General features: G+C 27.9%; 1 long non-coding RNA gene across 5 annotated transcripts in view; it reads right to left on the bottom strand.

The window, feature by feature from the left end:
* The window catches only part of LOC103571361 (potassium voltage-gated channel protein Shaker), a 162,443-nt gene that overhangs the window by 124,244 nt on the left and 12,892 nt on the right, over positions 1-25,307 (bottom strand). The window lies entirely within an intron of this gene.

The raw sequence follows: 25,307 nt of genomic DNA, 5'->3' as shown, positions 1-25,307 counted from the left end.
TGAAAATTTGCAATTTTCTGAGCGGGAAGTTAAAAATATTCAAGAACTATTTTACTAAAAGTAAAGTTAGAAATTTATGACTAATATATGTATGAAGGTATTACAAAATAATTTTAAGATTACATTTGAAAATTAAAAAATGATTAAACAATTTGTCAAGATCTGAAAAAAAAGTTCAGATGCCTGCAAACACAAAAACTTGAATTTTTTTAAATTAAATGATCATATTGGTTCCAAATTTTGGTCAGACTAAGGTTTAGTGTATTAAAATATAATTCCAAGAGGACGACTCATTTTTCTATTTTTTTAGCTTACTGGTTCAATTGTTTTCGGTTCAACTGACTCCACTCTCCCCTACTCTTCGCTTTTTATAATGTAGGTATTTTATAACAAATTCTAGTTTTCAAATTTAATACATTTCTTATATTTAAACATATAATTACATTAGTTAGGAACTCTTTCCTTTTTAGAATGCATCTATTTTATAGCTCAGTTCTATAAAATAGCATGATTATATATAATTGTACGTAATGACTTATAATTATACAAATTATATATAATTTTTTTTACCTAGGTTGTTTCTTTGTCAGCAGTGGTTCAGGTTCTTTACCATAATAACCGATTTGAAAATTCATAGACATATCATACAGTAAGGCATACTGATTATTAACAATATTGAAATTTAAGTTCCTATTCTCTCGGAAAAATTTACAGTATATTCAACGCAACAATTTTATACAAAAAATACTATAGTAATAGCAGCATGAAGACACTATGAAATTATGATAAAAATAATCAATAACATATCGTTTGAAAACAGTTTGCAATAATTGATCGATCATCAAATATATTCAATCACTTGGAGTCATCATCAAATATGATTCGTGAGCGAGTTCTGTAATCTGCAAATTCAAATGGAGCTACTAAAGAACATTAAGAAGAGACAAAACACACAAATGCACACTCGGACATCACTAAGAAAATAGTCAGAATAGCTAAGGACCTCGAAATTTCTATATTTGACGAAAATTCGATTTTCGATAATTAGGGAGAAAACAATAACTTCCTGAACTTTTTGAAAATCGTTGATTTTCATAGCGGGAAGTTCAAAATGAACTTGAGTACCAGTATTCATTCAGTCAAGCATTCTTGAAGGTAAAAAAAAATTTTAAGTGTTCTTTTGAAATATTGTTTTTAATCACACTATATTTGTTGTTAATACATTTTTCAAATACTAATTTATTCAACGAAGGATTTTAAATTTTGTAAAAATTTTTCCGTATAACGCTAAACATGAACATAATAAGTTAATTCAATCATGCTGACAATTAAATATGTCAAATATTTTGGTTATATTATGGAAAAGCACTTCTTCATTATTAGACTATTATCAAAAATTCATGAAAATTCAATTATAATACGTCTCCTACATTCTTTATTAAAATATGATTGTACGCTGTAAAAATTTTGAATACAGAAACACTTGATAATTTTTCATTGTTTTTTTATTTTCATTTTTCAAATTAATATATTATCAACACAAAAGGTTTATATTGATTTTACTATTATACATGATGATTATATTTCATTGCTTATCGAATAGTTGCAAAAGAATATCCCGAAGAAAAAAGATTTTATGTAACTGTATGCAGTTATATATGAATTATATACAATTGGATAGAGGTGATGCTTAATTATATAAACTTTTATATAATTATATACAATTATATATAATCGTATATTATTTCACATAAAATTGCAAAAAAGAATAATAAAATTATATACGAGTGTATATATTTGTATACAATTATATAGAATTTGTATACAATTAGATATAATTATGAATGATTGTATACAATCTATATAATTGTATAGATGTTGTATATAATTTGTATATAATTCGTATGTAATTTGTATATAATTCTGTATAATTGTATACTAATATATACATTTGTATATAACTACATACTGTATTCGTATAGATTATATATAATTATATACAATTCTATATAATTGTATACAAATATATACATTTGTATATAACTTTTGCATCTTTATATAGCTTTTTATACGATTGTATATAATTGTATATAATTATATAAAAATTTTATATAATTATGCATCACCTCTATCCAATTGGATATAATTCATATATAACTGTATACAGTTATATAAAATCTTTTTTTTTCGGGCTTTTAATAATAACGAAAAAAATTATATTAATTGATATTATTATTATTATTATTATTATTATTATTATTATTATTATTATTATTATTATTATGATTATTATTGCTTATGGAACAATCTACATTGTTAATATTAATAATAATCGTTTTGGTAGTTATTTTTATTCTTATACATTGCATGGAATCTGTGTATAAATATGTGCATGTATAAAGTGGTACAGATGATATTATTATAAAATATTTTTCTCGGTTTCTCTCCGTAATCCATTGAACTTCACGTTTAGCGCCATATGAATTTTGGTTTTTACAATTCTTGGGGAAACTTTGTCTTCACAGCACCTAGAATAAATGAAATACATTTCAGTTTCATGACGTACTTATAAAAAAAAATGAATGTAACCGGACCAAAGTCCACCTCCATGTAACGGGAGGCCATTTCCTTTCCCTTTTGGGCTTACACGCGCTGCGGAACTCCCACCTCTCCCCCGGACGACAGCGTTAATCGAAAACTATGATTAAGTTATTGAAGGTTGACGTTAATCAGAGAAATGTCCAAAGAACTCGTCCCATTGACGAGTGGTATCTAACCAGAACCACCACTAGTCCATACTTTTGTGTGCCACACGCTCTTACCATCGCAGGAAATAAAGAGACTCTGGTCAAAGTGGGTTTGGAGAGGCCCTCCGTAGCACCAGTTCCCTGTACTGATGGACACGTTTCTTCGGAACTGAAATTTAAAGGGTTTAAAGACAAATAAATATGAATTTTGGCAATGTGCCTTAGTCTATAAACAATCAACAACATACGTTTGATTGCTACCAGTTCATCAGCGTCTAAAGTATGGTGCTGCAAGTTTTAACCTGGTATTTTAGTTATTTTTGGCTAACCGCCTTTGACATTACTTTGTAATAGTAATAGTATATCTGAATAGAAAATAGACAACAAGGACGTCATATTTGTTGGTCCTATCAGATTGTCGGCACTTTTCCAATATTCGTGTATGATACACACGTTATAGTCGGAAACTTTAAGTCTACTAGCTATTATAGAATTAGATTGATAAAATTACTATATTTTAGGTTAAGAAATTATTTCAACAAAAATGACAAATAAAATTTATACCTGAGGAATCTGTCCACTATTTCTAGAAACGAGTTCACGATGTTGGTTATTGGTGGTATTTTCGTTAGTTAAAATAATCGCTTTCAGTAATCGATTCATATTCTCGATAATTTCTCCATAACACCCGTCTCGTCATTTCTTGCTGTAATGAGTAGAAATATTGTAGAAGTAGTATCAAGTATAGGATGGATAGTGATAAAATAATTACTATTTTTTCTTATTAAGCTGATTGACTTTCGCTTACTTTTAGCCTCAGTTGTATATTCGGCAGTCAATTCGTGCATTCGCCTCTGATGTACTGCTAATGTCGAAGGGATGAAGTTGCCTCCTTCTGAGATCCTTGTAAAATGAAGAAAAATTTAATAGCTTACTTTCAGTTATTTAAATAATGTACAACAAAACATAATTGAGTAAATCATTACATTTTAAACTTTAATATCATTCAAGAAATTAAGCTTAGAAATCAGCGGTGTTTTGTGAATATCGTTGTTGATAGTATCACTTAATCTCCCACTTTTCGTATTTATTAAATTTTCGTCGTCTTTAGTTCCTTTTATTAAATTTTCGTCGTCTTTAGTTCCTCAGTGAATACGAAGCAATTTGGAATTCTTATAGTTCCTATTTAATTTATTTTCGAAATACGCTTTTATTGTCTGCAAAATTATTATTTACAAATATCAAACCTAGATAAAAAAATTGATAATATCAATGCCATTTAATTGAACTGTAAAAGTTATAGAAATTCTACGTTTGCCATGATTATTTTATATCGTATTAACATTTCAACGCTATGAAAATAGAGCAATCTAAGTTCTTATGTAATTGACATTAAATAATAAGAACACTTACTTGAGACATCCAACACTCGACCGTCATAACAGAGCCGTCCACCAGGTAGACGTCTTTTCCTATTACGCCATTCGATAAGGTATGACTGATCATCATCACCAACATTCTTTTCGAAATCCTGAGTATTAAAACTCTTATTCCATTCAGTAGGTACTCCGATACTATACAGCCCATTCTTTTTTCCACCTATCTTCTACACTACCACAAATTGTTGAGGGATTATTATTATTATTATTATTATTATTATTATTATTATTATTATTATTATTATTATTATTATTATTATTATTATTATTATTATTATTATTATTATTATTATTATTATTATTATTATTATTATTATTATTATTATTATTATTATTATTATTATTATTATTATTATTATTATTATTATTATTATTATTATTATTATTATTATTATTATTATTATTATTATTATTATTATTATTATTATTATTATTATTATTATTATTATTATTATTATTATTATTATTATTATTATTATTATTATTATTATTATTATTATTATTATTATTATTATTATTATTATTATTATTATTATTATTATTATTATTATTATTATTATTATTATTATTATTATTATTATTATTATTATTATTATTATTATTATTATTATTATTATTATTATTATTATTATTATTATTATTATTATTATTATTATTATTATTATTATTATTATTATTATTATTATTATTATTATTATTATTATTATTATTATTATTATTATTATTATTATTATTATTATTATTATTATTATTATTATTATTATTATTATTATTATTATTATTATTATTATTATTATTATTATTATTATTATTATTATTATTATTATTATTATTATTATTATTATTATTATTATTATTATTATTATTATTATTATTATTATTATTATTATTATTATTATTATTATTATTATTATTATTATTATTATTATTATTATTATTATTATTATTATTATTATTATTATTATTATTATTATTATTATTATTATTATTATTATTATTATTATTATTATTATTATTATTATTATTATTATTATTATTATTATTATTATTATTATTATTATTATTATTATTATTATTATTATTATTATTATTATTATTATTATTATTATTATTATTATTATTATTATTATTATTATTATTATTATTATTATTATTATTATTATTATTATTATTATTATTATTATTATTATTATTATTATTATTATTATTATTATTATTATTATTATTATTATTATTATTATTATTATTATTATTATTATTATTATTATTATTATTATTATTATTATTATTATTATTATTATTATTATTATTATTATTATTATTATTATTATTATTATTATTATTATTATTATTATTATTATTATTATTATTATTATTATTATTATTATTATTATTATTATTATTATTATTATTATTATTATTATTATTATTATTATTATTATTATTATTATTATTATTATTATTATTATTATTATTATTATTATTATTATTATTATTATTATTATTATTATTATTATTATTATTATTATTATTATTATTATTATTATTATTATTATTATTATTATTATTATTATTATTATTATTATTATTATTATTATTATTATTATTATTATTATTATTATTATTATTATTATTATTATTATTATTATTATTATTATTATTATTATTATTATTATTATTATTATTATTATTATTATTATTATTATTATTATTATTATTATTATTATTATTATTATTATTATTATTATTATTATTATTATTATTATTATTATTATTATTATTATTATTATTATTATTATTATTATTATTATTATTATTATTATTATTATTATTATTATTATTATTATTATTATTATTATTATTATTATTATTATTATTATTATTATTATTATTATTATTATTATTATTATTATTATTATTATTATTATTATTATTATTATTATTATTATTATTATTATTATTATTATTATTATTATTATTATTATTATTATTATTATTATTATTATTATTATTATTATTATTATTATTATTATTATTATTATTATTATTATTATTATTATTATTATTATTATTATTATTATTATTATTATTATTATTATTATTATTATTATTTCTTTGTTAGTTAAATGCTCAGGGGGTTATCCCCGGTAGTCCGACTCTACCGAGGGCCTCACCTGAGCGCCAAATCGTTACTGCTGCGATGCATCATCAACAAGATGATCACCATGCGCAGCAGGCCAAGTTTCGTTGTCTTAGGAGACGGTAGGATCCGAGAATTACAGCCTTATGCATCCGCGATGCCAAAAACGCAACTTGCGAAGAACAAGTTGGGATTCTAGCTAATGCAGGTACAAAAGTCTGCCTTATCCCTCCTAGGACGCCAACGATGAGTACGACGAGCTTGAAACGGTAACCGGGGTGAAGTTTGCCAATTTCGAATAGGAGATCCTGATATATCTGGTGTTTGTGCTCCTCTATAACTGTGATGTTATACTCAGAAGGTGCTGAGAACTCGAGGACATGAATGTAACGAGCGGTTTTATCGAAGAGCACAATATTAAGTTTATTGTGATCTAGTTTCTGAGTTGTTCCAAATGTCACGTACCAATAAATACGGCAACGGTCATTCTCGAAATTTTGTGGAATATCTCCTAGCAAATAAGGCAGCACTAGTGTTTTATCGATACTGTGCGTATGTCGAAGGTTATAATAAAGTACTCGCAGAGCAGCATTATGATGCTAGATGTATGCACTTCTTGCCAACACGGGGCATGCCGACAAGAGATGTATTAGCGTCTCAGGATGTTGCTTACACACCCTACATAGTGTGTCCGGTAGCTGAATCTGGAGCACTTTAGCACGGTATTCAAGAGTGTTGATCACACCATCTTGGCAGGCAAAAATATACCCCTCAGTCTCGGACATCAGGCCAGCTGACTTAAGGAAGGAAAACGTCGGCTGGGTGGACAAGCCATGATCACGCACGTGCTTAAAGAATCAGGTTATAACAGGGTAATTTTAATGAATATAAAATAATAATTAAATTTGAATTTGAATTTCGTTCCCGCCAATGACCGGCCGATGACCTCGTAAGTTACGAGTAGTATTGCGACTAGTCACCGGGTGTCGCATGGATCACTAAGGCCCGTCCGTTCGTCATTTCCTTAGTCTAAGAAAGTGGGAATAGGTTTCCGGAATAGTGAACGGGAGTGAAATGATATAATGGACTGCGGAACGAAAAATAGTCAGAGGAAGAGTTGTCCAGACGGCGAGAACACCGGACGTAAAATAAAGATCACAAGGTAAATATATACGTCCGTTCACGCTTCACGTGGAACGAGGCGATTTATTAATCAATATTTAACTTGTTAATTAATTATTAGGCCTTTAAGCTGATAATTACAATAAGCAATAATTTAATAAAATACTAATACGTACTGTTCATTGACAGGTTATAAATTGGAAAAATTTAATTTGGTAGACGAGGAAGAGAGAGAGCACGAGGAGAACATACCGGCGGAAAATTGAGGAGTGAACGAGACATCAGAGACGTTGTTGAAGTTTTACTCAAGGTAAAAATCATAATTAATTAAGGCCTCTGATTCAGTTATTAGAGGGCCGAATTAGTTATAAATAAATTACATAACATCTTTCTGCTGGTTACATAAATTAGATTGGTAACTCAAGGCCCGTCGGCTAGTGTAACCACGCGTCTCGAAGTCTCGAAATTTCCGTAAAATCTTTGCCGTGTACTCGTCGTTCTGTCGTAACTCAAAATTTATTCTATTTGAGGCCTCTCGGCTGGAATAAAATATATTTTTCCGTATAAATTATTCAATGAATAAATTCAATTAAATTCAACAATTATAATAAAAGTATTCAGGCCTGTCGGCCGCTCTAGACAAAGTTGTCCGCGTGTAAGATCGGAAATTAAGGCCTTGCGACGCCAATTCGCCGGCCGAATATTCTAGTTAATTTTAACCGTAATTCTAATCGTAAAATCTAGTCATAAAATAATTGTAAAATAATGTTAAAATATTTCCAATTAAAATTTTAAAATCGGAAACCAGAATTTTAAGACGCTAGAAAAATTACGATAAAATTGTGTCGAGTGAAATTAAGAACGGATTATTTTGTCAGTAAATTAAGTTGAGTGTTAAAATGCATAATGAGAATATTTATTAGAAATTTAGGAAATAAAATATAGAAATTTTGGAATTGGATATTAATGGGAAAATTATCAGTGAAAAATTAATTAATTAATAATTAAAATAAAACCATAATTAATTAATTAATAAATATAATTGAATTAAATAAGACAGTGGAAATTAATAAATGAATTAAATAAATCATCGAAAATAAATAAGAATTAAATAGTTGTGAAATTTTTATACTGGAAATTTTATTGGTGAAATTTTTATGTCGAGTTTAGTAATTGAGTAAAAGAAAATAAAGTCATGAATTAAATAAAGTAAAGTAGAGTCAGTAAATTTTAAGTAAAGAAAACTGTGTCTGTGATTTAGGTCCGGTGGACATGATAAGTTTATTTTAAATAATTATACATCCAGGGGATGGTTTTTAAACTAGTGTTAAGGCTTACCGTCCAGGGGACGAGGTATTAAATAATAAGGTTTACCGTCCAGGGGACGAGGTATATTTTAAGTGGGTGTGTGGGTGTGAAAATCCGTCCAGGGGACGAGGAAAATTTAGTTTGTCATAAGAATCCGTCCAGGGGACGAGGAAAATTTAGTTTGTCATAAGAAACCGTCCAGGGGACGAAGAAATTTAGTTTGCCATAAGTAACCGTCCAGGGGACGAGGAAAATATTAGTTTGTCATAAGGAAATTAGTTTGTTATAAGGAAATTAGTTTGTCATAAGGAAATTAGTTTGTCATAAGGAATCTTAGTTTGTCATAAGTATATTAGTTTGCCATAAGAAATAATTATTGTCAAGGGTTGATGAAATAAAGCAAGGTGCTTAAAATAATAAAAATTGAATTAACATTATTTCAGCCTACTCTACAATTCCTCTTCTCACTCACAAAATATTACAAACGACCCTGAGTAATAAATTAATTTAATTTAATTAAAATAAAATCATGCAACATTCGGTTCTGGAAGGCCGAGTCCATCTTCCAGTGGCGCCCTAATATTCGACTATCATACTAGGTGCGACCAGAATTGGCAAGATTAGTCTCTCTGTCATACGGTGTGCATGGACTTGTCCATGTGGATACTGAGCAATTTTCGCTGCTCAGCGTTCCTGATGACCCCCTTAAATCCCTCCTTACGGAGTTCATGATGAGGGTTTACTCTTTCGAGACCGAGGGATTTTGCCACGTAAATTGCTGCCTTATATAGGAACGCTTCCTTATGGCTATTCTCATGACGATGAACAAGTTGCATACGGTAGTCGCCTTCATCTGCAGTGAAATAGACAACTTCGTATGTTAAATCCAAAACCAAACGATCGTGTAGCGTGGGTTCGAACCCAATTCAAAGTAATCAGAAGGGACATGGCTCTATCCTTTTCTGCATAAAATTTCCTTTAATTTGATATAATACATTCCAAGCTCTGCAATTCTCTCCCACTGGTGTGCCGGGTAAGGTATAATCAGGTGACTGAAGATTTAGGATGCATGCTCCGATTGATGTTCATGACTTTACGCATGAAGATGGCTAGGGCACATCACGGTAACAAGCTTATGTGTCGGCCTATTTTCGAATAAACTGACTCCAAATCCGTGAAAAAGGGCACAACATGATAATAAGCTGATAATTATTGTCTACTGATGTTTTTAATTCATTGAACATTTTTTATTTATATGCTTTAATAGGCAAAGAGGAAGAAATAGACCTTGCAGGCCATCCCTGAAATTTCCTATCTTGGACTCAAAGCGCAGTGGACCGAATCTAATAATAAAACTATTTTTTTTTTAAATTTCATCAGAGAGATATATTGTTCCTGGGATATTTTGTCGGAGGGTATTTTGTCGCGGGGATATTTTGTCCGGTAATTTTAACCCACATAACCCTTTTGAACCAAGGAAAAAAAAATCTCAAAATTTTCGATGAGTACTAAAAAATATAAAAAAATGACGGAAATTAAAAATTGAAATTTTTAGAACCGTCCGATTGGGCGTGGAATGCCCCCTATATGATGATATGTTTCAGTTTTAGAAAAAAAAAAGTCCACTTACTTATAAAAAAGTTTTTTATTTCAATTTTTAACTGAGTTATTAATTTTCAAACAATTTTTTGTTCCAAGCTCTTCGAGCTCGAAAATACTTTTGTATACCACTATTTTCGAAAAAAATCGTTTTTGGCATTTCTTTCTCCAACGATATCTCTCGAACGCATCAACCGATTTAGATGGTTAGGGTGGCAATCGATGCGTCTTATTAAGTTCTAGAGCTGATTAGATTCTAGAATTGGTCGGATCAGTCACTTCAAAGATAATTGAAAAAAAACCGTTTTTTACCATTTCTTTCTGCCGCGATAACTCTTGAACGAATTATCCGATTGAGATGGCTAAGGCAGCAATCGACGCATTCTATTGAGTTTTACAGCACATTAGATTTTGAAGTCGATCGTACAAGTCGTTTCTAAGAAATCAATAAAAAACTAAAAAATAAATTTTTTTTTTTTCGTAATTCGCCAATATGTTTGAGTCTATTCGATTAAATTATCTGAAATTTTCAGGAAAGTTGAAGGCCAACAAGCTCTTTCGATTGCCACCTCAACCATCCAAATCGATTTATTAGTTAAAAAGTTACAAAGAGTTTACATACATACACACACACACACACACTCGGACATCATTCTGAAAATAGTCAGAATAGCTTCCTAGGACCTTAAAACGTCGACATCTGATGAAAACTCGATTTTCGAAAATCGGAGTGAAAACAATAACTTCCCGAAATTTTTGAAAATCGTCGATTTTCTTAGCGGGAAGTTAAAAACATGATCATGATTTCTAATGATTAAAAAATAAAATGTTTAGAATTATTGAAAAACAATTTTCAAAAATTTTGAAAATAAAACTCAAATAATAGTTATATCAATGACAAAAAATGAAATTTGTATGAAATTCATAAATTAAATTGAAATTTTTCGATTGTCTGATTAAAAACTCTTAAAATCAGTACACATCAAAGTTGGATGATGAATATCTTTTGAACGCTTAATTTAATCGCCAAAACATAAGACACCATTTTTTTAGAGCAGTTAATTTCCCACAAGAATTAGTATTGCGCATTTCATAATAGTCATTTATTGACAAGTTATAAAATCAATAAACAAAAATAAAATTTGTTTTTAAATGATCAAATTTAAATCTTCATTATCAATCAAATGGTGAGGTTTATGGAAAAAATATAAGATACGTCTTTTGTAGAGCATGAAATTTCTTATAAAACTTTTCGAGACATTTTTCCGTAAAATCAATTAATGATGAGGCATGAATTTTTAACTTCCCGCTAAGAAAATCGACGATTTTCAAAAATTTCGGGAAGTTATTGTTTTCACCCCGATTTTCGAAAATCGAGTTTTCATCAGATGTCGACGTTTTGAGGTCCTAGGAAGCTATTCTGACTATTTTCAGAATGATGTCCGAGTGTGTGTATGTGTGTGTGTGTGTGTGTGTGTGTGTATGTATGTATGTATGTATGTAAACTCTTTGTAACTTTTGAACTAATGAATCAATTTGGATGGTTGAGGTGGCAATCGAAAGAGCTTGTTGGCCATTAACTTTCCTAAAAATTTCAGATTATTTGATCGAATAGACTCGAAAATATTTGCGAATTACGAAAAAAAAAAAAATTTTTTTTTTAGTTTTTTATTGATTTCTCAAAAACGACTTATACGATCGACTTCAAAATCTAATCAGCTCTAGTACTCAATAAAACGCGTCGATTGCCACCTCAAACATCAAAATCGGATAATTCGTTCGAGAGTTATCGCGGGAGAAAGAAATGGTGAAAAACGGTTTTTTCTAAATATTTTCGAAACGACTGACACGATCGATTTTAAATTTTAATCAGCTCTAGAATTCAATAAAACGCGCCGATTGCCATGTCAACTATCAAAATCGATTGATTAGTTCAAAAGATATCGGCGTTGAAAAGTTAAAAAAATAACATTTTATGTTATTTTTTCCGGATAAATCATAATATAACGTACTAAAATGTGCCTGATATCATACCAACTCATCTTTTTTATGGTTTCTTTCGATCATATAATGTCATCGAACTTGGTTTTTAGTTTAAATCATATTATCAACAAAAAAATCGATAAAACGTAGTTTTTAATATTTTTTTCGGATATTTCATATTTTATTGTTTCTTACATGAGTCAAAACTTATTTAAATCTTGATTTTTATCTCTGACATTGATTTCTGCCTCAATACACTTATTTTACTGAACATAATCAGGAACTAAATTTTAAAAACCGCTTCATTGATGATTTTCGATTCTTAAATTTTCAAACTTCAGCATAACAGATAACTTGTTAGAGCTTGAAAAGATCGTAAAAAAACAATTGCATGTGATAGCATTTTCGAGCTCGAAGAGCTCGAAAATATATCTACACTACTGTTTTCGAGCTCTTTGAGGTCGAAAGCAGCGGGAAGTTTTGGGGCTGGCCCGCAGGGTCAACTGACGCCCAGATTTTTTTTTATTGGATTGAGAAAAAAATAAAAAACTGCAATGCGAAGGATCTTCCTATTAAAATTAAGAGCTCATATTTGGTGAAAACGTTTTTAAGGTGTCTAGCAACCCATTTTTCCGTGGCATTTGTAAAAAAAAAAAATTGTTGATTTTTTTGACCCACCCTAATCTATGGGGGGGGCAGAAGGGGGTAGTGTAGGCAAAACGGGGTACCTCCAAAATTTTATAAAAAAAAATTTTTTTTTTCGTCTAATTACTATAAATCCGATGTATTTGCGCATTTTTAACCCGACGAATAATACCTGGGGCAAAATGGATCAGCTGAAAATTCTGAAAAAATGATTTTTTGATATTTTTATTGTCAAATTAAAAAAAATTTAATATATTAATCTGTTCAGTCACGAGCTTAATCATTTTGAAAAGCTTCGTATACTTTCGCTACGTCCGGGAGCAAGGCTGCCACGTCACCACCGAGCGGCAACGAAGAAGAAGACGCCTGCTCAAGCCATTAATCTACATCGTGGATTGTTCAGTTCAAAAACAGTTATCCGTCTAACGGCTTCGCTCAGTATAATTTATTCTTGTGTGATAATTCCGCTTAACTTACGCAAAAGTATCCTCAATAATTAGCTAGTATTTCAAGGCTACTGATTATTGAGTATATAAAAAAAATTGTTGCTCGCGTCTAATTGGTTATAAATTAATAACAACGCGTTTTGATCCGCTACCGACCATGTGTCGAGTTTTGTACGTGAATTTAATATTGTTTGCATTCGCTATCACGTTATTATTGCGTCGCATTCGCTATTACGTATTTTTCTCACAGGTTTACAGTGTACATATTGTTAACAAAACATCTAATTGATAATCTGTAATTTTTGTGTTAATCTTTAGTTATTGAAGTAACCACACCTACACCAAAATCCTTTTGTGCATTCTTTCAATTATACATAATCCATTTTTTGGCTGATTTTCTATAGCTGGGGCAAATTTCGCCACTAAAAATATTCGAAAATAATATTTTATTTTTTGATTGATAAAATTTTTTAAATAATGTAAAATCATCTGTAATCTAAAAAATTAAAAAACACGTTTTTTGAGTTTAAAATGATGACAAATAAGAAACATAGAATTGTTTTTTTCTATTACATAGCAATTACTAATTGTCAATTAGTAATTAAGCTAATCGAGGGAGAACGATTTATTACACCTAAAAACATTTTTTTTTTTTTGAGTATTATAATACCAAAAATAGTTGTCAAGAGAAAGAAATACATTCTTAATGATGAAAATAATTTATAAAAAAAAAAAAATTATCAATTTCCGGAGGGGAGCCGCTCTGCCCCACAAAAGAAAATTTTTTTCTGCCTTCGATCCACCAATGATGGGAAATGTAATTTATCTTTATGTATATGAGTAAGATCACGTCAAGTGGACCCCCCATTTTCCACTTGATCATGAAAATTAAGTCTATGTATTTTTTTCTTATGTAGTCACTATGAAAAATTAAACCCTCAAACGATTTTTTAAAATTTTCATTTTAACAACAATTTTTTTCGCAATAAAAATTTTGAGTACTTTTAATTAAGAAATGAATTCCGAAACAACTGTTAAAGATAAATTCATGACATTTTCAGGATTTATTGTCAAATATCTATATTTTATGAAAGTATTAATAACTTCAAATTCTTTGTTTATTATCCTATTGTTAATCAACTTTTAAGTAAAGAAATTAAAATTTCATTGACTTCTCAGACACCAAATAAATTTTTTTTATGGTTTACATGCGTTATTTATTAAAGTTTAAGATCCCGGAAGAAAATTACACTGCTCGCAATTAGTTTAAACAATATGAATTTATTTATCACCGCGCGCCGGTCGCTGAGCGTCTAAGGCTCTATTACAGCTTTGGTCAGTCATCGTTTAAAGTAACATTAAAAATATTATTACTAAACAAACCCGGAAAAAAAAATCTCATGCCTGACCATATATGCATCATCATATATGAAAATTGGCCATGCCTGATCATATATGATTAGGTATGATCATATATGATATACATATAAGTTTGACAAAAATTGTTTAAACTAAGAAAATAATCTTTTAATTTTATTGTTCATTAACATTCATTGAAATTTATTTATTTATAGTTATAGTTCACTCATTACTAATTTTTCTAGCGACGAAAAAGTATTCGGTATTTTTCTGGGATTCGAACCTGGATCCTTCTGCGTATCAGTTGAAGCTTTTACCACCCTGCTCAACCATGGACTTAATAGTTGGGACTATTCAATAGGTTTATCTATTGATCTTAGAAATCTCAACAATCATTACGTTTATATTGATATTTTACATAGTATTTGAGAAGTTTGTTTTCTAATGCGGAATCAGAAGTTTTTCTTATCTTCAACAAATTAAAAAAAAAATTTAAACTTAAGTTTAACTTAAAAGTCAAACTTAAGATTCAAACTTAAGTTTTATCATATATGTTCATACCTGACCATATCTGATTTTATATGCGTTAAACATCGTGTAAAGAATTTTCGTGTCTCTTTATACCTGACTATATCTAATTTCATAAAAGTTAAACAACTTGTAAGAAATTTTATATATTATCATATTGGCAGGGAGCCTAGTACATGGTGGGGACAACTGAATCGATCGCAGCGCTCGCTGTGGGCACAATTTCGTTTAATCATGCTTTCGTTAAAAATAAACACGTGAAAATTAAGTTTAAAAATAGTTCATAATAGTTATTGTGTCGTTAATGTTTGCCTTTGCTCATCGTTTGAGATTAAAACAATATTTTATAAAATATTGATTCAAATCCGGTTTGGATAATGATTTTCATCTTTGCCTTAAAATTATTTAAAAAAAAAAAAATAATAAGTTAGTACTTTTTTAGTTACGATTCACAAGCAAATTATCATGAATAAAAATAAAACTCTATACTTCAATTTCGTTAAAATTTCTATATCGAAATATATTTAATTTAATTTTCTCTATCAAAAATACAATTGCACTTTTTTTATTTATATCATGATAAATTTTTATATTATGATTTTATAACGAATTTTTATTTTTTACACTGATTTTATATAGCTTTTATAATTCTCAAGCATGATTTTTTGTAACCATCAGATGTCGTTTTCGTCGCGCTCCCTACCAATATGTTCATTCCTGACCATATCTGATCTTACACAAGTTGAACATCATTTGAAAATTTTAATGGTCTTTCATGTATGATCATGCACGAACATATATAATCTTATATGGATTGTATATCGGTTAAATTTTTTTATATTTTTTCATATCTGTTTATATATTTTCATACATGATCATATATGATCTTATATGGCCTGTATATCGGTTAAGAACTTTTAATGTATCTTCATACATGTTCATACACTAACGCAAAAAATTAAAGGAACAAAAAAATTTTATAAATTATTTAGTGATTTTTGGAAAGCTATAACTGTCAATAATCGTATCAAGATTTTTAAAAAAGCATCTTATGGCTTGAAATCTCTAGTTTCGGTGCATTTTTATTAAAAATTTTTTAAGAGCTCCGGCTATTGCGCAAACATGAGAAATACTGCGAGCTTCAATTTGACTTTTTTTAACCTAGTAGGACGATTTTTCGCAGAGATATCAGCCTTCAAACAAAAAATTATCCTTTTGGCTTTGATCATCGATATTTCAGGTACCAATGATTGCACAGTAAATTTAAGGGCGGCGTTAAAACCTTGAATAAATTCCCTACAAGACTTTTTCATCATTTTTCTAAAAAAAAAAATTCTTTTTATTTGTAACATCCATTAGAAGTAAGTACAAAAAAAGGACTTTCAAAAAAAGAACATCAACCACTACTCTGTAAATATTGATGAAAAGACTAATGTTGCTAGGGACTTTTTTAGCTTAATGTACCCCCAATAACCCTGTCAGTTTTCAAATTGTTCTATCGAACCATTTTTTGGGAATGATCGATCAAAGTTTTGCTAACTATTAAAGAAACAAGTTTTGTTCTTTTAATTGTGTAATCATAATCAAAATGAAAAAATAATTTTTTTCCAACTTTTTCAAATTTTTGCGTCAGTTACGTAGCAAATGCAAGGAAATTCCAAAAAAAAATGAAAAATTTCCCAAAAATAAAAAAAAAATTGAAAATTTTTTAAAATTTTTTGGAAATTTTTTTTCTTTTGTCATTTCCTTGCATTTAGAAATTTTTTGTCTCGCGATATTTCTCATGTTTATGCAGTAGCCTGAACTCTTAAAAAATTTTGATAAAAATGCACCAAAACTAGAGATATCAAGCTATGAAATGCTTTTTTTAAAATTTCGTTACGATTATTTTTCAAAAACTAATAGCCTTCGACAAATCACAAAAAAATTTATAAAATTTTTCTGTTCCTTTAATTTTTCGCGTAAGTCTATATGCTCATATATGTCTGTATATGATCATTTATGATCATATGTGGATTGAACGAGTAAAAATACTTTATGTTGTATACATACATGACCATATACGATCTTATATGATTTGGGTATAAGTTAGAAGAAATTTCTTTGCCTTTATATATGGTCGTATATGAATATGTATGACTCATATATGAATTATATTTGAAAATATATGATTCATGTATGATCTTATATGGTCATATCTAATTATATATAGCTATATGAACTTTTTTCCCCGGCTGTATCTTCATATATGTTCGTATATGCCCATATATGATCTTATCTGAACTGAATATCGAGTAAAAATATTTTATATTGTATCATATATGACCATACATGACCATATATATTCTTTTATGATTTGTGTATAAGTCAGAAGAAATTTCTCTGCCTTCATGTATGGTCATATATGAACATGTATGACTCATATATAAACTTATATGATTCATATATGATCATATCTAATTATATATAGCCAAATATGAACTTTTTTCCGGGAATTTAATGTTTTTTAAACAATATCATGAACAATATAGTAAAGTAATTTTTTATTATTAAACTGAAACAGGGAAAACTAACTAATAATTAAACTCTATTATTAATCAATAATAAGTTATAAATTATTATTAAGTAATTATTGATACATTAGTTATTTATTGAACAATAATCAGGGAAAACTTACTAATCCTAAAGTTAATTATTAATTAATAATAACTTATAAATTATTATTAACTAATTAATAATAAATGAATTATTCATTAAACATTAATCAGGGAAAACTAACTAATAATTAAACTTAATGATTACCCGGGAAAAAATGCTCAGATATGAACAGGTATGAGTCTTCAGGTCTGATCAGATATGAAAAATGACATACAGAGCTCTTAAAGATAACATTTTTCTGATCTGACATCCGAAATAGTTATCCCGAAGATAACAGAAAGATTGATATCTTTCTGTTATCTTCGGGATCAGAAAAGCATCTTACGCGCCATCTGAGGATATCTTTAAGAGCTCATCGGTCAGACGTCAGAAAGATAACATTTTTTAGACATCTTAAAGAAATCAGTTTACGGAGATCATAATGTCAACATTTTTGATTTTTTATATCTATGATATATACCAATTACAAATGGCTGAGAAACTTTGGGATGAATTTGCGCAAGAATGGGATAAAATTGACTTGTCGAACTTTTAGCAATCGGCAGCCCATCGATATTAGTATTAATGACAATCAAGTCCGGTAGAGTATAATAATCAATAATTCTCAATTGATCAGTCAAGGCATTTTTTAACCCGTAATGAAAATATTGACCAGGAGGAACTTCACGAGTTACTATCGTTGTTTCCGGTGTACCAAGTAAGGTCCGAGAATCGAGAGCTAGATTACTGACTTCTTCTTGATTCAATGTTTTTAATATTTTTAGGAGTTTATTCGCTGTTTCACGTGATATATTGAAATCAGTCACCCACTAAGCTAGTGTTGATGATAAACTTGTTTCATTGATAGCTACTAAAGCATTCTTTTTTAATTGATTACAGATCGATAATATACGTGAGTTAGAATTGCCACTAGTTTCACTGTCAGAACTGTAATTACTTACTTCATTTTCATTAAGTTTTTTACCATCAATATTATTGTCTGTATCAATATTTTTTTCATTATCAACATCATCCAATTCATCACAAGATATACTATTACTCACAAACCATGAATTATTTTCTACTGTTTCACTTTCATCACTAGATGAATTTTCAAAATTATGTAATTTATTTAAAAAACAACGTATTCGTTAAGGCTTTTTTACTTGTACACAAATTTTAAAAATTTTTTCTTTTCGACATTTTGCTATTGTATTTATAATAACTAATTATATGTAATTACTTTAGAGCAGAATCAATAAATAATGTTTATAATCATTGTTACTTATAGGTTACAATGACATTAGCTGACGAAAGTTAAGGTTATAATAGTCTCATAAGAAAGTTATTTTTTTTATGTTCTAGAGAGATCCATAAATAGTTATCATTTTGTTAACTTTCAGATTTCTTTTAAATGACCTCAACATAAAGTTATCAAAACGATAACATTTTTCTGAGCTCTTAAAGGTAACATTTTTTGGATAACATTATATCATCTTTTTGACATTGATGCCGGGCGGGTAAGATTTTAAACTCAATCCCATATATCAGGCTGGATCAGACATGAACAGACATGGGCAGGTATGATCAGGCCCGAGGGTACTTAACGCTTCAGACATGAACAGGCATGGACAGGTATGGTTATGTCTAATTTTAGGCCTCATCATACATGAACAGGCATGGTCAGGTCTGATCATTTTTTTCCCGGGGAGTTAGTTTTTCCTGTTTCAGTTGAATAATAAAAAATTACTTTACTATATTATTCATGATATTGTTTTAAAAAAATAAAATTTGTGTAGTAATAATATTTTTAAATGTTACTTTGAATTATGACTGACCAAAGCTGCAATAAAGTCTGAGACGCTCGGCCGCGCATTGTATTGAGAGAGCTAAGTGACCGGCGCGCGGTGATAAATAAATTCATGTTGTTCAAACTATTCGCGAGCAGTGAAATTTTCTTTCGGGATCATAAACTTTAATAAATAACGCATGTAAACCATGAAAAAAATACAGCAAATATTGGGATATTGACATCAACAATTGAAACAAAATATAGAGTCATCTAAAGAGTCATTACAAAATGCCCAGCGAAGCGGGCGAGTAAAGGCTAGTAATTATAATTGATCAGGCAAAATCATTTTTAACTTTCCGCTATGAAAATTGATAATTTTCAAAAATTCGGTATGTTATTGTTTGCACTCCGATTTTCGAAAATCGAGTTTTCATTAGATGTCGACGTTTTGAGGTCCTAGGAAGCTATTCTGACTATTTTCAGAATGATGTCCATATGCATGTGTGTATGTATGTATGTATGTGTAAACTTCTTTTAACTCTTGAACTAATTAACCGTTTTGAATGGTTCTTGCGGCAATCGAAAAATTTCAAAAAATTTTACTTATAAAAATTCATAAAATTTTACTAATAAAATTTGATGAAATTTTATGCTAAAAATGGCTCGATAAAATTTCATCAAAATTCATGAAATTTCATAAAAATTCATAAAGGTTTATAAAATTTTATGGTGAAAATGGCCTGATAAAATTTTATGAAAATTTCATAAAATTCTACCATCTAAAAGTCCCCATTAATTTTTCAAAAAAAATATTACAACACGAAAAAAAAGTTCTAATAAGATCTTACACATTGATCTAAGGTATGAAGCCATTACTGAGAAAGACTAATTATATTGGCCAAAAATTTTGACGACTGCTGGGCTCAACCTACGTCCTCTCGATTTGAAATCCTTGCTGCTATCCACTTCGCCGAGCTGCGTACGTAATCGCGTATGAATAACTAGTATAGTTTGATAACGATTCTCGATAGATATGGAGTTTTAAACTTTCACACTAAATTTTATATAATTTTATGAAATTTTCTATAATTTTTGAGGAACTGATAATCTCATAATAAAGTATATAACATGTAATAACCAAGGAAATAATATTTTCATGAAAGCTTATAAAATCATACTATTGAAATTTTATAAAATTAAAAAAAATTTCATGAAACTATATTGTAAACCATAAGATAATTTTCATAAGATTTTATACAATTTTTATGAAACTATTAAATTTCACAAAATTTCATTCCCGACTAGAAAAAACTTTGTAAGACCTATTGGTACCTAATTGGGTTCCCAATAGGGAACGTTGGGATGTAACGCATAACCCAAGATGATCCCAATCGGATCATACCTATTGGGTCCCAATTGGGTATACCCAACTATTTCCCAATTAGGCATACCCTATAGGGTTTCAATTGGGTACACCCTACCGAAACTTGAGGCCAACCCAATAAAATCCTACTAAAATCCCATCATAAAAAAAATTTGCTTCATTAAATTTTTTATTTAAATCCTCTCATTACGGTACAATTTTTTTTTATTCATTCAACTTTCGTTATTACTATTAATTCATATTAGTGTTAACTAACAAAAAAAAATTAATTATTTCACAAATTCTCACTTTGCACGAGACGTAATTTTTATAACCTATATTCACTATATTAGCACTTTATTAATATTTTTTTTAATTATATCGCACTGCAATAGCACTTTTTTTTATTAGTATTTCTATCAATTATATTGCATGGTATTGTAACTGTAAAAGATTGAAAAAATTACGCCTTGATGAGTTACTTAGAACGTTTTCCAATGCAAGAGTCACATGTATATGGGATTTGTCCATATTAGTTATTTGTTTTATGAGCGAACCTGTCTGAACTTGTCTTTGCTTGTATTATAGTCACAAGATTTTGTCATCACGTGCGTCACTGGTGTTAACATACTCAACTATTCGATTTTTATCTTAACACATAATATCTAAACATATGAAAGTAGTAGATATTTCATATGGATTATTTTTCCCTTAAAGTTTTAGTTTTTTTTTTAAGTTTATAATTAAATTTATAATCTGCAAAAGATCAAAAATATGTTTTGCTGTTGTTTAGTTTTTTTTTCTTTATTTTTAAGGTTTAATCAATTTTTTTTTTTTTATAAAAATACATGATAAAACGTAAATATTTTGCATTTAAAAATTGTTTAAAATTTTTAAAAGTAAAATTTTTTTTTTAAGTGTACGACCAACAGCTGGTTATTAATTTTGACGTTGGATCATCCCAACAAGTTCCCAATAATATCCCAATCAAGCAAGCCCATTGTCGAATCATTAATTTCAGCATTGGGTTTTCCCAACAGGTTCTCAATTATTTCTCAATCGGGTAAGCCCAACAGCAAATTATTAATTTTGACGTTGGGTAGCCCCAAAATGTTCCCAATTCTATCCCAATAGGGATAACCCTATCGGGATTGCCCCATCAATAACCAATGGGGTCCCAATGTATGCTTGGGGATAATTTCTAGTCGGGTTAGTATAATTTGATAGAATTTTGTGAAATTCTATCAAATTTTATAAATCTTCATGAAATTTCATGAACAAAATTTTCCCTGGACCTTTTTTGACATTTTTCTTCGATACTTTATATATTAAAGTTCTAATCTTTGTCAAAAATCATTGAAATCCTTATTCGAATCACTGGCATTGATTGCTGCCTGATTGCATTGATTTTGTGAATATAATCGTGAATAAAAATTTTAAAAACATTTGTTTATTAAGTATATTTTATGTCGTGAATTTTTCAAGTTTAACATGAAACGTATCGATTTCAAGTTTGAAAACACTAATGTAATCGAAGATATTGTCAAGTTAAAAATATTGAAAATTACGTTTCTGAGCTCATTGAGCTTGAAAACAATTTTGGAAGTTTTGGGACTCGCACACGGAAAAAAATCTAGTTAAATTTACTATTTTAACATCGGAATTTTTCTTATTGATTATTGTAGAGGTGGAATATACCTTTAAAATCATAATTTTTACGATAGAGCATTAGAAATTTCATTTAAGAAACAATATTTTAGTCAAATAACATAGTCTTTAGCTCTTAAATAGAAATTATAATGTGAATATCGTAAAATTTGTGTAGAAATTTCAAGAGACCTTTCAAGTGCGAACTGATTGGCGTGCCTTAGACTAATCGGCCCCAGAAGGGTCCAAAAGTCTAGTAAGTTTTTAAGATCCGTACAAACGATATAAATATACAGTCATACGAGAAAACCTCTGAACACAGTTACTATTTGCAAATTACGATCTAACATGGTAATTTTTAAAACTTACATCGTATTATAAGAGAGGCCTCACTAAAATATTTATTTTGATCGAAAATAAATAAAAAGATAAATATAAGAAATTATACTAATGAAATTCTCTGAATTTTATAAAAATTTATAGTTTTCATAATTGTTATTGAGATCCCGAGGAGTTATTAGGATGAAATTGTATACATTTTTATGAAATTTTACAAAGTTTTACAAAATTTCATAAAAGTTTATAAGATTTGAAAATAATTTATGAAATTTTATCAGAAACCATGAAATAACTCTATGAAATTTCATAAAATTTCGCAACATTTCATAGAAGTTTGTAAAATTTCGTAAAATTTTCTGAAATTTCATAAAATTTTGTGAAATTCCGTGAAAGGCTGAAACCCATGCAGAAGCTGCCAGAGTTGAACGAAGGGGCCCTCCTTGGAGCAGCACCGGGGAACCTAGCTTTGGCACGTCTATATTGGCCCATGCTTGGCCTAGATTGAGTATTCAGTCCTGGCCATCCGAATCATTACCCGCGTCTGGGCCAGGATTTAGCCTTGGCTGTTAAAATGATTACCCGGGCTTGGGTTAAGACCGGGTTCCCCTTTCTTGGCCGTCCAATGGCAACCCCGACTTTGGCCAACGTAGGATTATCTGAGTTTGGCTATACCTATGATTCAATAAGTAGATCATATAAAAGTATCAGTTCAACATTAGTAGGTTCGTCCAGTAGCTAACGTTCAGATCCAGCAATCAAAGTGAAGGCAGTTCGCGCCCAGAGCCCAGCAGAATTTTCACCGAGTTTTTTTTATATCATTTACCTCCCTCAGATAGTTTAAACGTAAATGATCATTAACTCTGAAAGGTTAATAATAATAAATTTTTTTTTTCATTAAATTTATTTGTTTCGTCGATGTATGGGCCAAGTCTATCAACCAGGACTGTCACTGTGTTATCATTCCAGGCTTCTACCAAGGCTGGTTTGCATACTTTCTATACTTTCCTCTCCGGGAACTTTGTTTTTATAAAATATCATAAAGTTTTGCATAATTTCATAAATTTTTGTAAAAATTCATAAAGTTATATGAAATTTCATAAAAATTAATAAAATTTTGTATAATTGTTATGAAGATTCCAAGAAATTAATGGTATGAAATTTTATATATTTTTATAAAATTTCATGAAATTATCTGAAGTTTTATGAAATATTATAAAATTCTAAAAAACTTCGTGTAATTTTACATAATTGAAGATTTGGTCTTCACGAAACGTTGCAAAATTTCCCGAAATTCCATCAAATTATTTAAAATTTCATGAAAATTATTTCTTGGTTTCCATTCATTTTTATAAATATTTTTACAATTCCATAGTTTGATAAAACTACATAATTTTATAAAATTGCATATAATTTGAAAAAATTTTAGAAATTAAAAAAAAATATTTACCAATACTTCTTCGGATCTTGGTAATAAATTTATAAAATTTTCATTATATTTTATCTTGGAATCTTGATGAAAATAATGCAAAACTTTATGAATTTTTTTTACATTTTGTCCCCTTTTACAAAATTTGATTAAATTTTAAAAAACTTCATGAAATTTTACAAAATTTTATCAAATTTAATTAAATATTATGGAAATTATCTTATGGTTTCTAATATAATTTCATGAAATTTTTTTTAATTTTATAAATTCTTATGAAATTTTATAAAATTTTATGAAAACATACTTTCCCGAGTTATTATATCGCGTTACAGATGTCATAAGGGCGTATACTTGCAAAATTTACCGCTGATAAGCCATAAAATACCAATTTAATATAGTGGAAACCTAAAACATGCAAACCTTCTCAATAAGACAATTTATAGATAAATTGAGAAAAATATAGATAGCCCGAACTGGGAATCGAACCCAGACCATGTCGGTATCGCGCCGAGTGCTCTACCAGTTGAGCTATCCGGCACTATACTATATTCCGTTCAATTTGATCTATAACTTATTGAGCCACACCGTCCATCGTACGGTATTAACACCAATTTAATATAGTGGAAAAAAAAGGGCGTATAAAATTTTTTTTTTCGAAATCCGACGTATTTATGTTTTCTTAAAGTATAATAGAGACGAGAAAAATTAAGTGTCCGGAACCAACGTAATTGTTACTTTAAAGTATAAGAATGATAGAAAACGTTCGAACTTAGGAAAATTATTTTCG

Source organism: Microplitis demolitor, chromosome 5 (assembly GCF_026212275.2).
Source record: "Microplitis demolitor isolate Queensland-Clemson2020A chromosome 5, iyMicDemo2.1a, whole genome shotgun sequence".
Taxonomy (NCBI): domain Eukaryota; kingdom Metazoa; phylum Arthropoda; class Insecta; order Hymenoptera; family Braconidae; genus Microplitis; species Microplitis demolitor.
The sequence above is the reverse complement of the archived record's forward strand: the minus strand, read 5'-3'. Positions and strand labels throughout refer to the sequence as shown.